Raw genomic sequence first — 15095 nt, 5'->3', positions numbered from 1 at the left:
TTAGCGCTGTCTTTTTAAAAAACGTCATTTAACTTTGTTTTATGTGTATGCATTTTATTGGCACCTTTTTACACTGATTCGCGCCGTGTCTTCCGTTGTTCTCTTCATGGCTGCCCCTCCCCGGACCACCACGGGTGTTGTCCAGATTGTGTGGAGGGAGGAAAGGCGATTTCTAGTCCATGGGAGGTTAGCACTCTAGCATTCGCGCTCCTCCTCTATTTAACCAGATGCTTTACCTGACGCGCAGCGGACGCGTGCAGCGTGCATGTCGGCAGTGCGACGAAGGCGTGCCAAAGGCAAGGCTGTCTGCGCCTGTCCACGCCTGGCCGGGACCAGGGGCCATGACCCCTGTCTGTTTTTCAGCCAGAGCCATATCATTTAGTCTCTTACACCTCCATGAGCTTTGGACAGACATCATGGAAGCATTCCGGCATTCCATGAGCACGATGAATGGTAATGTGCAATGTTCCTATTGCGACTTTGCATTCTCGCCCCCCACTAAAATTTTAGTAAGCACTGACTTCCCTTCCACTCTAGAGATGTTTTCCCTTAATTGCAGATCTTTCACTAAGCACTCCACAGAACTTTTGATGTTGTTGGACGATTTAAAGCCTGACGTCCTTTTTTTAACAGAGACGTGGCTACATAATGAATCTGAGCCCATTCTTGCTCAAACCCTTCCTCCCAACTACTCCATAAGTCGGTCCGATCGTAAGACCTGTAGAGGCGGGGGTATAGCCATTATATTTAAAAAGATTTTTAACTGTCGTATTATTGCAGACCCCGTAACAGATTGTGAAAGCTTGACTTTCTTTTTAGAGGCCTCTCCTACCAGCACCTTTTCCGGCCTCCTAGCCTATCGCCCTCCTGGCAGTTCTAGACAATTCTTTGAACCATTCCCTACCGCAGTTGCTGACTTAGCCCAGGGACCAGCCAATTTCACGGTGCTTGGTGACCTTAACATACACCTAGATGATCCCGCTGATAATTTGGCTAAAGAACTGACTGAGAATCTTTTAGCACTCCAGCTTACGGAGAAAGTGTTGAAACCCACTCACAATAAAGATCATCTATTGGATCCAGTTTTTAGCAATTGTAGCGAACTCACGGTAAGACCCCCCGTCCTTCTTCCTTGGACTGACCACTTCCTGATCCCTATGACTTGGGAAATTCCCGGACCCGTATGCCCCCCAATATAATTCTGGTCCGAGAGCGGAGCTGGTCAAGGCTTCCTCTTGATCAGTGGAACTTGACTCTAGAAACCACTAGACCTACCCATGACCTTAACATTAATTTAGCCAATGCTACTGAAACATTTAACTCTTGGATCCAAGGTTCCTTGGATATAGTACTCCCTAAGAAATCCTCCCATATAACTTACAGACTGCAAAATGCCCCTTGGTTCACTCCTAAATTGAGGGAACTTAAACAACGCTGCAGAAGGCTTGAAAGGAGATGGAGATTGAATTACTCAGCTCTTAGCAAAATTGAATATAGGGATTCTAATAGATCCTACAAATCTGAAATCAAAGTCACTCAAGCTGCCTTATATGAACAAAAAATTAAGTCAGCTGCGAACTCTCTCAAAGAAATGTTTTAAATCGCTAAAACTTAATCAAACTGCGGCAGAAACCTCCTATGCTAGATGATGTCCTTACACACTGTAATAATCTGGCAGAGTTTTTTCAACAGAAAATTCAGGATATATATCTCACTTTTTCACCTCCTCAGTCCATTAATCTCTCAACTTCCCTTTCCGAGCCGATTGTAGGACCTCAAATCCTGCTAGCACAGTTTCCCCTGCTGGATCTTGCTTCATTGGAGCTAATTATGATGAATATCAAATCAGGCTCTCCCATAGACCTCGCCCCCCCAGGCTCTCTCTTTGGTCGCAGAGACTATTCGTCCTGCGATTCTTGACCTGGTGAATTCCTCTGTCTCTACAATTGAAGTGCCATTGGCCTGGAAATGTGCGATGGTTAAGGCCCTTCTTAAAAATCCTAATCTGGATCAGGCCAACTTGGCTAACTACCGTCCCATTTCCCTTCTGCCCTGGGTGAGTAAGATTCTGGAGAGACACATAAATACCACACTTGTAGCCTTTCTGGAGTCTAATAATCTCCTTCACCCTTCCCAGACTGGGTTTTGTCCCCAGCTCGGTACTGAGACTGCCCTTCTTGCAGTGACAGAGGAAGCAAGAAGGATTCTAGATCAAGGGGGCACAGCGGCAATTATCCTTCTTGATCTCAGTGCCGCTTTTGATACTGTTAACCATAATACTCTGATCCTTAGACTCAGGAATCTAGGAGTATCTGGATCGGCAGTAGCATGGTTGCAGTCTTTTCTCAGCGATTGCTTCTTTAGGGTTTTTGAGGGAAATGTCTCCAACCAGTTGCCTCTCAGTTGTGTGGTTCCCCAGGGCTCTGCCCTGATCCCCACACTGTTTAATGTTTATATGAGACCCCTGGCAGAGATTGTCCATACATTTGGCATAATAATCATCACCTATGCAGATGAAACGCAGCTCGTGGTGGCACTTAACCACCCCGAGGGGCCATCTACCACCCTAGGCTGTTGCCTTGAGGAAGTGGCCAAATGGATGGAACTCTCATGCCTCAAACTCAACGAGGACAAGACAGAGCTTATGCTCTTGGGCAACTCCCCTTCCTTAAATCCGGCATCTCTCTGGCCAGACTGCCTAGGCCCTGCCCCAGCCCCTAAAGACCAGATTAAGAGCCTTGGTGTTTGGCTGGATTGCTCTCTTACCTTCAATCAACAGGCAACTAAGCTTTCAGCAACGTGCTTTGGTCTACTAAGGATGCTCCGAAAGGTTCTCCCCCTTCTCCCTTTCCATGCCAGAAAAATGATGGTTCAAGCGCTGATCCCCTCCCGTTTGGACTATGGGAATGCTTTATACCTGGGTGCCCTGCAGTATACCATCAACAAGCTCCAAATTATTCAGAACTGCGCCGCCCGCAGGCTCCTGCAGATTCCTCATCGGCAGCCCGTTAAACAAGCTCTAAGGGAAAGGATTCAGTTTAAGGCTATGTGCCTGGCCCATAAAGCCTTTTGGAAGAATGGCCCTGCCATTCTCCAATCTCTGATCATTCCTTATCAACCGGGGAGAGACCTTCGGTCAACTACCGCTTTCCTTGCCCTCCAACCCAGAATAAGGAGAGCCAGATGTGGTGCGTGCTCCTTCTCATATAATGGTGCCATCGGTTGGAATGCCCTCCCACTTTTACTGCGGAAAGAGCCTAATTTTCCCTTATTCCGAAAACTCTTAAAAACGTGGCTGTTTTAGATCTGTAATCACCCCTCCTCTTCTGTCTCTTGTACCTGTCTGTAGCGCTGGGAGGCCTCCGGGTAGCCATCGCGCTTTATAAATTTTATTTCATTCATTCATTCATCTAAACCTTCAGCCATTCTGACGGGGTGGAAGATGTCGCTGGCACTTCAATCTGTCAGAGCTGAGTACCTGAACCTTGCTTCCACAGGATCAGAAGTACTTTTCCTAGCTCCCCAACTCCACTGCCGCCAATATAAAATAAACTCACAGTAAAGAGGGGGAAAGGGGAATGGAAGTAAAGAGAGACTGCCACTGCGGTGTTCTTTCTACTACAATACCTGTTTGGGGCTTCCACACACCTGTAAACACAAAGCACAGAATTACTAATTCTCACTGCCCTTTACCAACCTTCCCAATCTCTTTTACTAATGTTCCCTCCCTCTCAACCTGAATTCCTTACAATCTTTTACCTGTAATAACAGTGGAATTAGCTTCTCTCTTACATTCTTATTATAACAATTTACTTGCTTAAGATGCGGAGTTAAACTTGTCAATTTAAATTCAGTCTTGTTGCGTCTCTTCTAGATGCTGCCAAAGAACACTCCAGGATACAGATTGATGATAAAGTTGGTAAGTATAAATATATATATTGTATCTACAAGTCTCTTCCTGTACTGACTTAATTTGTTAGTTGATTGAATTAGAAGCACTGCAAAGAATGTCCCAGAACTGCGCACTGAATGCTCAAAAAATAATAGTCTCTATACTGCCTGAATAATGATGAATAAGAACTTTAGTAAGCTCTCAAAATGTCTCTGTAGTACTGATATGGGAGCTCTGCTTAATTGGCTGTTCCCTGAAAGCGGCAGAGATAATTAGCAACAAAAATATTTCCTCAAGAAAATACCTAAATCTTCCAGTGAGGGGTCTCGGGGGAAAAGTACCTGCCAGACGACCTCGCGTAACGAAAACAAGTCAGGCAGAAAACAATGGAACAAGCGCTGCCCACACTGGAACACCTGACAGCAAGTAGGCTAATGCACAGATTCAAAACGCTGTCTCCTCATCTAGATGGACTGTTGAAGTGTGCAGCGCTCTGGGAGTGCGAGCGCGATAACAGTTATGCTCCACTTCAACAAAAACCACTAGAACGCTAACCTTTCTTGATAGGCGGCCACCATCTTGGAATTCCGTGAGAGCGGCTGCAAAACACTATTTAATTAATTCTGGAATCTCTTGGCCACAAGTTGACTCCAGGTAAGCGGTGGTTTTCTCTGCCAAATATTAGACCCAGACCTGATACTGAAGTGAATTGGACTACATTTAAGGCCACATTGCCCAGTCCTGACAATCTCTTTCTATTATGGAGGAGATTCTGTGACATAAAGTGACCTGTGCATTTGAGTGTTCTGGGTGAAGTTATTAAAACCAATCAATTTCAGTAAAGTACAAGTTGTTTATCACTTGAGTCATATGTAACATTTGTCAATTCATTCTAGAATCTCAAAGATATAAAGCGATCTGTTCATTTCTACATTCCATATAGGCGATGGAATCTATTTTATAACTGTAAGAGGAGAAAGTGTCTGAGAATAGATACATTTTTATCCGATGAAAAAGCCATTAAAAACATATAATTTTGTCAATTGGTAAAGAGTTCCTGTCTCATGAAAGTGACTTGTGTATTAATATATTATAGATTACGATGTGAAAATACATTCAATTCTAAGTAAAGTACATATTGAATAAAACCTAAATCATATATATACATCTGTTAATTCATGGAGAGTCTTTGTCAAAAAGTGATCTGTGTTTCTAGGCTTTTGATGTGATAAATATGACAAAACATTGTCCCTTAAAAGTTCAATAAATGTAAAATACATGTCCATTAGATCCATAAGGTCCCATGTCATACCATGATTATGATGTTTGCAGCTTATTTCACTGAAAGACTTCATATTTGTCAGATTTCATGCAGATTCCCCATCTGATTCAAGTGTGCTTCGGTTCCTGTTCGATCTCATAGGAGAGAGGCATCATCTTGGTGTGTTTTCCTTGTTTGTCCCTGTCAGAATTCTTTTGCATTTATTTTGAATTTAAAAGCCGCAAAAATGATTCCTCCTAGATATAGAAGGGGAAGTGAATTGCCATACCAAAGTTCTTGTTCGTAGATAGATCTATATTACTCTAGGCGTATGTACAATTCTGCATCCAAAATATGTCCAAATGGATTTTCAGTACCAATGACTAGGATGAATGAGATTCTGTTCTTCTTAAGTTCAAAGTTCTGTCATCTCCTCATTCTTTTTGCTTCATAATTTTTATGCCAAAGTATTTTAGTTGTTGGCTGTCACTGGAGTGGAAGTCAGAGAAGTGTTTGCCAATTGGGTAGGAAAAGTCTTTATTTTTGATAGCTTGCAGATGTTGGAGAATTCTTAATTTCAGTTTCTTCATCGTGCTTCCTACCTATTGCTTCTTGCAGGGACATTCCAATATATACACCACGTATTTGGACTCACAGGCGATATGGTCTTGGATGAGCTCAATTTTCCCATTTTGGAGTTTGTATGACAAAGAGTTTTGGCCATGTTCGCAGGCTTTGCATTTTGAGCATTTCCAGAAACCAGGAGTGTCTAGCCAGAATATGTTATCGGTTATTTGATTTCTAATTGGCTCTGTGTTAGGGTTTCTCCCAGAGAAGCTGTTTTCCTGTATGTAAGGCTTGGGTTTGGAGACAATTTTCTTTTTAGGGTTTCATCTAGCATTAGTATTTTCCAATTCCTTTGTATGATTTCTTTTAGCTCTTTGATTCATTGTTGAAATCTATGATCAGCCGTATTGTCTCATCTTCTTCCTTGCTTCTTTCTGGACCTTCTCGTCGTGATGTTAAAAGATCTTTTCTTGATTTCAGTCTAACTTTAGTTTTTGCTGTCTCAATAACTTCTATTGGGTAACCTATTTCAAGAAAGCGAGCACTCATTTCATCCAACTGCCAATCGATGTCTGAAGCTTCAGAGCAGTTCCTTTTTGCCTTGAGCATTTCTCCATAAGGTATGCTCCATTTCAAGTTCTTCGGGTGCCCACTATTTGCGCTGAGAATACTGTAGCACAAAGTAGGTTTTCTGTTCATCTTGGTGCAGATTTTTTGTTTTTTGATGAATACTCCCACATCCAAGAAAATGACATTCGATTCGATAATTGTGGATGTAAATGATAAGTTATAGTTGTTGTTGTTCAGTGATTTGATGAAGGCTTCAAGATCTGTGTGATTTCCCTCCCATATCACGAAGAGGTCATCAATAAACCTTGTCTAGATCTTGAAGTTAGATTTATGTTGAGTCCTCAAAACTTCAGCTTCCAACACCGCCATAAGCATGTTCCCATATGTGGGCACAAACGATGTACCCATTGCAGTTCCCTGTCTTTGTCGGAAGAGTTCTCCATTAAAAGAAAAATATTGTGAGTTAGACAATACATTAACATTTCCAGTAACATCTCTGAGTGTTCCAGATAGCTTATGGATCTCATATTTAAGAAGTGTTTTACGGCTGATATTCCATCTGTATGGAGAATTGAGGTGTACAAAGATGTCACATCTATTGTTGCCATGATGAGACATTCTTTCCATTGGATTTTCTGGATTTTATTGAGGAAGTCCATCATGTCTCTCAGATAAGATGGTAGAGATGTGACATAAACCATTAAGTAGATATCAATGACTTGAGATGTTTTTTCAAGGAGAGATATGATTCAGCTAACAATGGGTCTTCCTGGTGGGTTAATGATTGATTTATGCACCTTCAGTAGAAAGTATATCGTTGCAATGGGAGGTTGGTCGACCTTTAAGTACATGTGCTCCTCAAAATCAATTAATCTTCGATATTTCCATTTCTGTAACATGAGATGATATTCACGAGTCCAGGCCTCCATTGGGTTGTCATTTAATTTTGTGTAATGCTCTTAATTTTTCAGTTGTCTATTTGCTTCATCGATGTAACCATTGAGATTTTGAATAACATTATTACCGCCTTTATCTGAGGTTTTATAATGATCTGAGGATCTTCTCTTAAGTCTTTTAGAGCTATATGTTCTCCCTGTGTCAGGTTCAATGATTTTTGGTTTTTCTTTTCTCCTTTAATCTGCAAGTTTTTTTATATTAGCTGGTTGAAATCTTCCACCATGATTTCATGAAATAAGTCAATTTTATTGCCTGGTGGGAGTTGTGGGCAAAAGGTTGATTGTGCTCTCAGCCCACTGTCTCCCCCTCTCCGTGTTGAGATGCCCATGTTTTGACCGAATTGTTTGTCCAGTTCCACTTGTTGTTCCAATTCTGCATACCCGGGTTCATGTTCTTCTAAAGAGATTAAGGTTCACTGGGTTGGTATGTCTCTTGGACTTATGGGTGACATGTCCGTGCCGGTCACTTTTGTTTGCCTTGGATTCTTCAGTTTGTCCTCAAAATGTTTTAATTTGCTGCACAATTTATATAAATCAATGCGGAAGTTCAGTATATTGATTTCGTTGTTGGGGCAAAAGGTGGATTGCTTTGTTTAGCAGTTTGACCTGATCCGGATTTAGGATTTTGTTAGAAATGTTAATTACTAAGTCCTTTTTGATTAGTTTCTTCTTTAGGTTTGGCTTTTCTTTCCTCTTCCTTTTTTGTTTTTTACATCACTTTCTGCTTCTTCTAAATGTGGCTTGCTCTGTCCTCTCCCCCACGTTGTTCCTCTCCCTCTTTGTCGCGTAATCATCTGGACTAATCACACCTCCCCGAAAAAATTCAGGTTCGATGTAGTTGATTCCTCATGCGCTGAGCTTATGTCTGAGCTGTCCACAGTTCCTTTTTTCTCATAGCTAGCACATTTTATCCATCACCGCTCTGTTCCTAAACATATCATACTTCCTAGTGAATGTATATATTCGGCCACTTACGTAGTTGATTCTGTCCCTATTAAATTTATTTGCTTTCCTTTTCTCCACATCCGTTTCATGTTTATTTATTTTCTTCTCCATGGATTCAATTAACTCTTTATTTTCCTCATTCACAGGACATTTGTCCAATTGTTCTTCTAGTTCTTTAATGTTTGCAGTTCTTTTCTCCAATTTACTTTCTGCGTGCATGATCATAGTCCTCATTAATTTAAAGGCACAATCATTTGTGTTAGCTTGCCACTGCTTTTTCAGGTCTACATCCAGATCGTTCAATGTTGGCATTATTAAAATTCTTAGACCTCTTGGCACTCTTTTGAATTCAATGTATTTTTCAAGGGTGGTGTTGAGAGTGCTCTATACAGGAGCTGCTTTCCACCTAAACTTGACAACTACCCAGAGTTCTCTACTTCTTTTTTGCATAATTTATGCGTCACTCTATACCTGAAAGGGTATTGTTTTGACTTGTACTGGGTGATCCCTTGACTCTGGACAAAGCTATACCTCTCTGAAGAGCCCTAATTGGAGCAAAACACTGTGTCAGGGGTTGCTTTTACTCATTTCAGGTTGGCTTGGTTGGTAGTTTACCAATTCAAAGCTGTAATACTGTGCCTGGAGTGGTAAATGGCTTTTGTCATTGTACAACTCGTCATGGACAGCACTGTGCTAGTCCTATGCTTAAAGACTTTGCTGTAGAAATTGCAAAAGACTTTCTCCCTTTCTATCTCGGTGTGATGGCACTGTGCTAATCATATGCTTAAAGACTTTGTTAGAAAAGCAGACATTTGAGGAGAGCAGATCTAGAGTGTCGCTGGTGTTGAGAGTGCTTTAAAATAGGATCCTCTTTCCACCTAAACTGGAGAGCTACCCAGAGTTCTCTGCTTCTTTTTTGCATATATATATATATATATGTATGTCTGCACAGATCGCTGTGAACAGCCGCTCACCCTCCTTATATATATATCTATATATAAATATGGGGGAACAGCCATTACAACGCGGTTTTTACCACGCACAGCTTTTACATCGCATGCGTTACAACGCATGTGATGTTACAACGCTATGCCATTACAACGCAAGTCTTTACATCGACTTGCGCTAGATGGCGTGCTAACATTACAAATAGTGTAGTTTACTATCCCAACACCTTCCCTACTGTTAAGTGGACTGGAGTTGGAATAGTAAATTATACTTTTCTAATGTTAGCACGCCATCTAGCGCAAGTCGATGTAAAGACTTGCGTTGTAATGGCATAGCGTTGTAACATCGCATGCGTTGTAACGCATTCGATGTAACTGCACGTGTTGTAATAACACACGTTGTAATGTCATACATCCATATATATGTCTGCACAGATCGCTGTGAACAGCCGCTCACCCTCCTTATGACGCTGGTGCCAGCAGCGGTCACAGCACCGCTAATTATATTACCCACACGGAAGTCCTCTTTCAAGATTATGAAAAACTTCCAGTGGCACACCATAGGACGAGTCCAATAGAAATTCATTGTCTAACAAACCAAACAGTACGGCGCGTTTCAGCAAAGCCTTTGTCAAGTAGATGACCTGCGCCCAATTCCCCATAGAAATAAGGGTCATAGTTCATAGACAGTGAAGAAACATTTACATATCGCAAGCACATCAAAAAACAATTGTAAATCATTAACTGCCTTACATTCATTCCTTTGTAGCGTGAGCAAACAATTATTCCAGATATCAACAATTCTGATTGCTCCTACAATTAAAGCCAATTGTTTATCATTCTCCAAAGGGTTTTGTGTATTAGCTATGGTATGCCTAAAAACGAATCATAAACGTTTTCTAGCTGGTACGCGCAAATGACAGCATAATTATAAAACATTATTTCCATGTATTAATTGTACATGCACTACCATATTTCCAAGGCATAAACCTTTTCTAGCTAATATGCGCAAATGACGGCATTATTATACACTGTCATTTCCATATATTGATTGTGCATGCGCTACCATATTTTCAAAGCATGAAATTCATTGTAAAATCTGTGATTAACAATCATTATTGCAAATTCAGAATCCATAAGCTTCAATTGAGGTCACACGCCTCATGGCCAACTTCGGCTATCGCGGGTAATGTACCCAAAATGCATCATGCCACAGGTCAAGAATATACATGAGTTAGGGTAATGTACCCATATGGTAATTCCTTCTATATTTGTTCAGCTAATGGCAAGACCATAAATATATACTTCAAATTTTTTTTTATAAAACACACAACGTTCAAGGGGTGTGACATTAACAATCAATTGGATTCTATTATATGTATCTACTATTCTCAAACTGTCTATATGGCTATGGCACAGACATGCTGCTGCTTGTGGTGGAATTTTATACAGTGATCATAATTCATACAGTACAAAGGTAAATAAAAAGGAACAAATTGAAAGGGGAAAACAAAGAGACCGTTTACAAGGGTGGACTAAATAGTATTTGTTCAGAATATTAAGACTTCCTACACTAAGCCTAGTGAGGTACGAAGGGACTCCAATCAATTGCTAATTCTCTGTCATTTTACAGCCGTAGCATCCCTCACCCATTATGTAAAAACAATATCTTAAGAAACCCCTAACATAAAAAAGTGACTAAGTTAAAACAGCAAAGCTGATCAACATTCCAGGAGACTTGGAAGGGTAGTGGTTCCTATCTAAATCATTTGTAACCTATATGTGTAGCCAATTCCTCCCCATAGTTCATACCATTGGGGATTTTTGTGTTAAGTTCTATGATATACTTAGATTCAGTGACTCGTAACAGTTTTTCATGATCCCCACCTCTAGGACATAGATGCTGTAATCGCTGGTACATGTTATAAATTTATTGATTTCTTTTTTCTTTTTCCTATCCTGTCCCACCAAATAGCTATCTCGATTTACACTGTGTCTGCAGGCTTTACAGGAGTTACACTTCCTGAAACCCTTAGCCTTTCCCAACCATGTTGTGGTACTAGGTGTTTGATGGTTACTATGAACTAAATGGTCTTTTAGTGACTTGGATTTTCTGTAGGTTATAGAAGGTACTTTTCCCACATCTGAGCCAATTATGGGATCAGTCTCTAAGAGCCCCCAATGTCTTCTCATGATATTTTTCAGCTGGTTGGACCCCACATTAAAAGTTGTAATTAGTCTTGGTGCCCCACTATTACCTGTCAGTTTCTTTTTAGAGGAAAAAAGTGCTTGATTACGTGTGATTGCTTTGGCCTTTTTACTAGCAGCTTCAATGATCCTATACTTATAGCCTCTTTGTCTAAATCTTTTTGTCATGGTGTGCTGTTCTGTGGCAAAGTTGTTATTTGTGCTGCAATTCCTTTGCGCCCGAAGGAATTCGCCAAATGGATTGCTGTTATTTAAGGGGGCAGGATGATTACTGTTGGCGTGGAGTAAAGTATTTCCTGCCGTTTCCATACGGAAAAGATTGGTAATTATCTTACCTCCCTCGATTCTGATTGCAACATCCAGAAACACGCAGTATGAACGACTGATGGAATGGGTGAATGTGAGATTTAAGTCATTCTTCCCTATTTCATTTATGAACTCCAAGGCCATATCAACGGGGCCATCCCATATCAGGAACAGGTCGTCAATATACCTGATCCAGATAGGGATGTGCTCCGTGATCTGTCATTGGTTTCCACCCACACTATGCGTTCCTCCCACTAGCCCAGAAAAGATTTGCCAGGCTGGGGGCAAAACACGTGCCCATCGCAGTCCCTGCTTTTTGACGGTACAGAATTTTATCAAAAAGAAAGATATTCGCATTTAAGCAGTAGAGCATCATAGTCCTTAGCTTCTGTGTGTGGTTCTAAAGGGAGATATGTCTTTCCTTCAGGAAGTACATACACGCTTCCACTCCCTTCTTTTGCTCAATACAGGTGTACAACGAACACACATCCAGTGCTATCATATGAAAATTGTCTTCCCAGGTGATGTCATGGATACGACGTAAAAAGTCCGCTGTCACGACAATAAGATCTTAGTTTGGTTATGTAAGGTGACAAAAACAATTCCAGAAAAATTGAGGTATTTTCTAACAGTTCTCCATTGGAGGATACTATTGTCCTCCCTGGTGGTCTAGTCAGATGTTTATGGATTTTCGGGAGTAAATAAAAGCAAGGGGTGCGTGGATTTTCAGTTCTCAAGAACAGATATTCTGCCTTATCCAACATACCCTCCTTCCACCAACCTTTCAATAAATCCTGATACTTGACAATTGATGTCCTGTATATGTCCCAACTGATTTCTTCATAACAAGAAGTATCGCTTGTCTTAATGCCTTCTGATTATAATGTTCCATATCCATAATGATGACATTTCCACCCTTTTCACAGGGTTTTATAATTATGGTTTCACCATCCATTAATGTCTTCAAGGCATTTCTTTGGGACCTGGTTAGATTATCATAGTGAGATGTTTGGCATTGTTCCCTCATTTTATTGATTTCTCATACCATGATACTGTTGAAAGCCTCGATGTTGTCATAAGGGACATTGGGATTAAAAGTTGATTTTCGTCTTAACCCTGTGTGGTAGGTGGCATCTGGTCGAAAACCCAGAGCCGCCAGCATTTTGCTTTTTTCTCTGGAAGAAAAGTCATTCATATCCTCCTCCATTTGATGTAGATCTAAGATGAGATTGGCATCCTCTAGATTCAAATCTTATGCTTCTTCCGTGACACAACATCCAACTCTTGACATCTTTGCTTTTATGGCAATTTTATGTATTTTCATCAACTTTAGTTTCCGTATGTAAAGAAACAGGTCAATGTGAGTAGCTACAAAATCCATATCACTGGTGGGGAAAAATGACAGTCCCAATTACAATAACGATTCCTCCTCCTTTGGGATCTGATCTCCCTGGAGGACAAATTAATGACTGATTGATTCGTCATACAGGTAGGATCCACCAATGTACTGGCAGAGGCAGTTCTACCACCTCGTCTGTTTCTTACTCGTTGTTTTTTTGTTGTTGTTCCTAATCCTTTTACTCTTTTTGCACCTCTTCCTCTTCCCCTCTTTTCTTGCGGTTTCTCCTCCTGTTCCTTTTTCTGTTTCAGAATTTGGAATTCGTGGAGAAAGGTGAGGGGACGTCCGCCTAAAGGGATGCTTCGGGTTTCTGTATCTGAGCTTAAATCCGATCTGGAATCGGTTGATATTATGACCTGCTGCCTTTGCCTTTGAATAATATGTAGATTTCTTTGAGCCCAATCAAATCTTTTGGCATATGTCAAAATGTGACCTTCCGCATAATATTTCTTGTCCCTTAAGAATTTGTGTTGTTTTTTGCTTTTATTGCATCTTCATAGTTATTCAAGTTTGTTTCCAATTGTTTCTCAAGGTCTGTAACTGTTTTGTCACTTTTCACTTTACTCAATTCCTGTCTCATTTCCACCAGTTCTTTCCTCGTGTTGTCCAAATCAATTTGAGCATATTTGACCAGCGTGCCTCTGCATGTTTTTGCCACAAATGTGGCCCACTCCTTCAATAGTTCAGGATTGGGATTTTCGTATGTGGGAATAATTGCAATTCGGAGCCCTCGCGGTGCCCTATTGACTTCGATGTCGTTTGTTAGCGAGGTAATTTCCCACCACTTATTTATTTTTATTTTTGTTAATTTCTCCAAAAGAAATAGTTTTTGTTTCAAGGATGGCTCCATTGTACTAGCACCATTGCTGGATGCAGGTTGCGTTTTTTCTGTTTCCAAGCTCTCATCAAAAAGCGAAAGGGCCTCCGCCTTCCTCGTGGTCTCCCATTCACTAATACTCTTAAAAACCCGGCGTTGTTGTTAACGTGTCCTTAGACGCCCTTGCTTAAATCACAGCATAGGCTTTGCGTCTGCTCCACTTTCACTCGTGATTTTTACGGCAGCTAATGTACTGAATGGGCACGGCGGTTGTCGTTATCAGGACTCGTCCTATGGTGTGCCCCTGGAAGTTATTTCATAATCTTGAAAGAGGATTTCCGTGTGGGAAATATACATATATATTATGGCGAGATCTATTGATGTGGTGAATAAACCACAATAATTGCACTCACCTGTGGGTCCGCTCTCGTTTGTTGGCAGCAGGCGACATACAAATCAAAGCGAGCTGTGGAAATATATATATAGACACTGTTGGATAACGAGGCAGCATCTGTGAGGCCTGCACAAATAACATGACTACATTTGTCCTCCACTGGGAACCAAACACCCAATTGTAGCGCCTGACTCTCAGAGGGTAGCATTGCAGAGCAGTCTGAGGCTTACTCAAGGGAGGTGGTGTGGACTAGTAATCGCCATTTGCAGGTGCACAAAACTAACACTCAATAATTGATTTTCCAGTCTGTACTTTGCTTTATAAAAGTAAGAGTACATTTATTAAACACACACACCACTCAATACTATGCACCAATTTACAAATATACATAAGCTGTTGGAATTACTTTGTGACATTGCATAACATCTCCACCCCTCCCACAGGGGGGGTGGGGTCTAGTATCACCACTCTCATGTATGCACATCAACTTGCCCCCAATGCAGTTAGTTGAACATAACCTGGAGCGAGGGCCCTGCGCACTGGCACCATCCCATTGGCGACCCACCCCATTACCTCAACAAGCATTAAAAAGGGGTAAACCTGCCTTGGTGACACATGACCCTTACTGAGCATCTCCTACTGACCATAAAGTATGCACCTCTATATCTTAAGGGCTAGCAGTCTGGGGTCTTCACCTAAGCGCGGCAGCAAGAATCCATGTTTACGCAAACTTTAGAATGACAGTACTCATCACCTTGGTTGATCATTTGAATGCATTGCAATTACAGCCCCTAAGGGCATCACAGATGAAATCACAGGATTGCGCATATACA

This window comes from Triturus cristatus, chromosome 5_2 (assembly GCF_964204655.1).
Source record: "Triturus cristatus chromosome 5_2, aTriCri1.1, whole genome shotgun sequence".
NCBI lineage: Eukaryota > Metazoa > Chordata > Amphibia > Caudata > Salamandridae > Triturus > Triturus cristatus.
Note: the sequence above shows the minus strand (reverse complement) of the source record.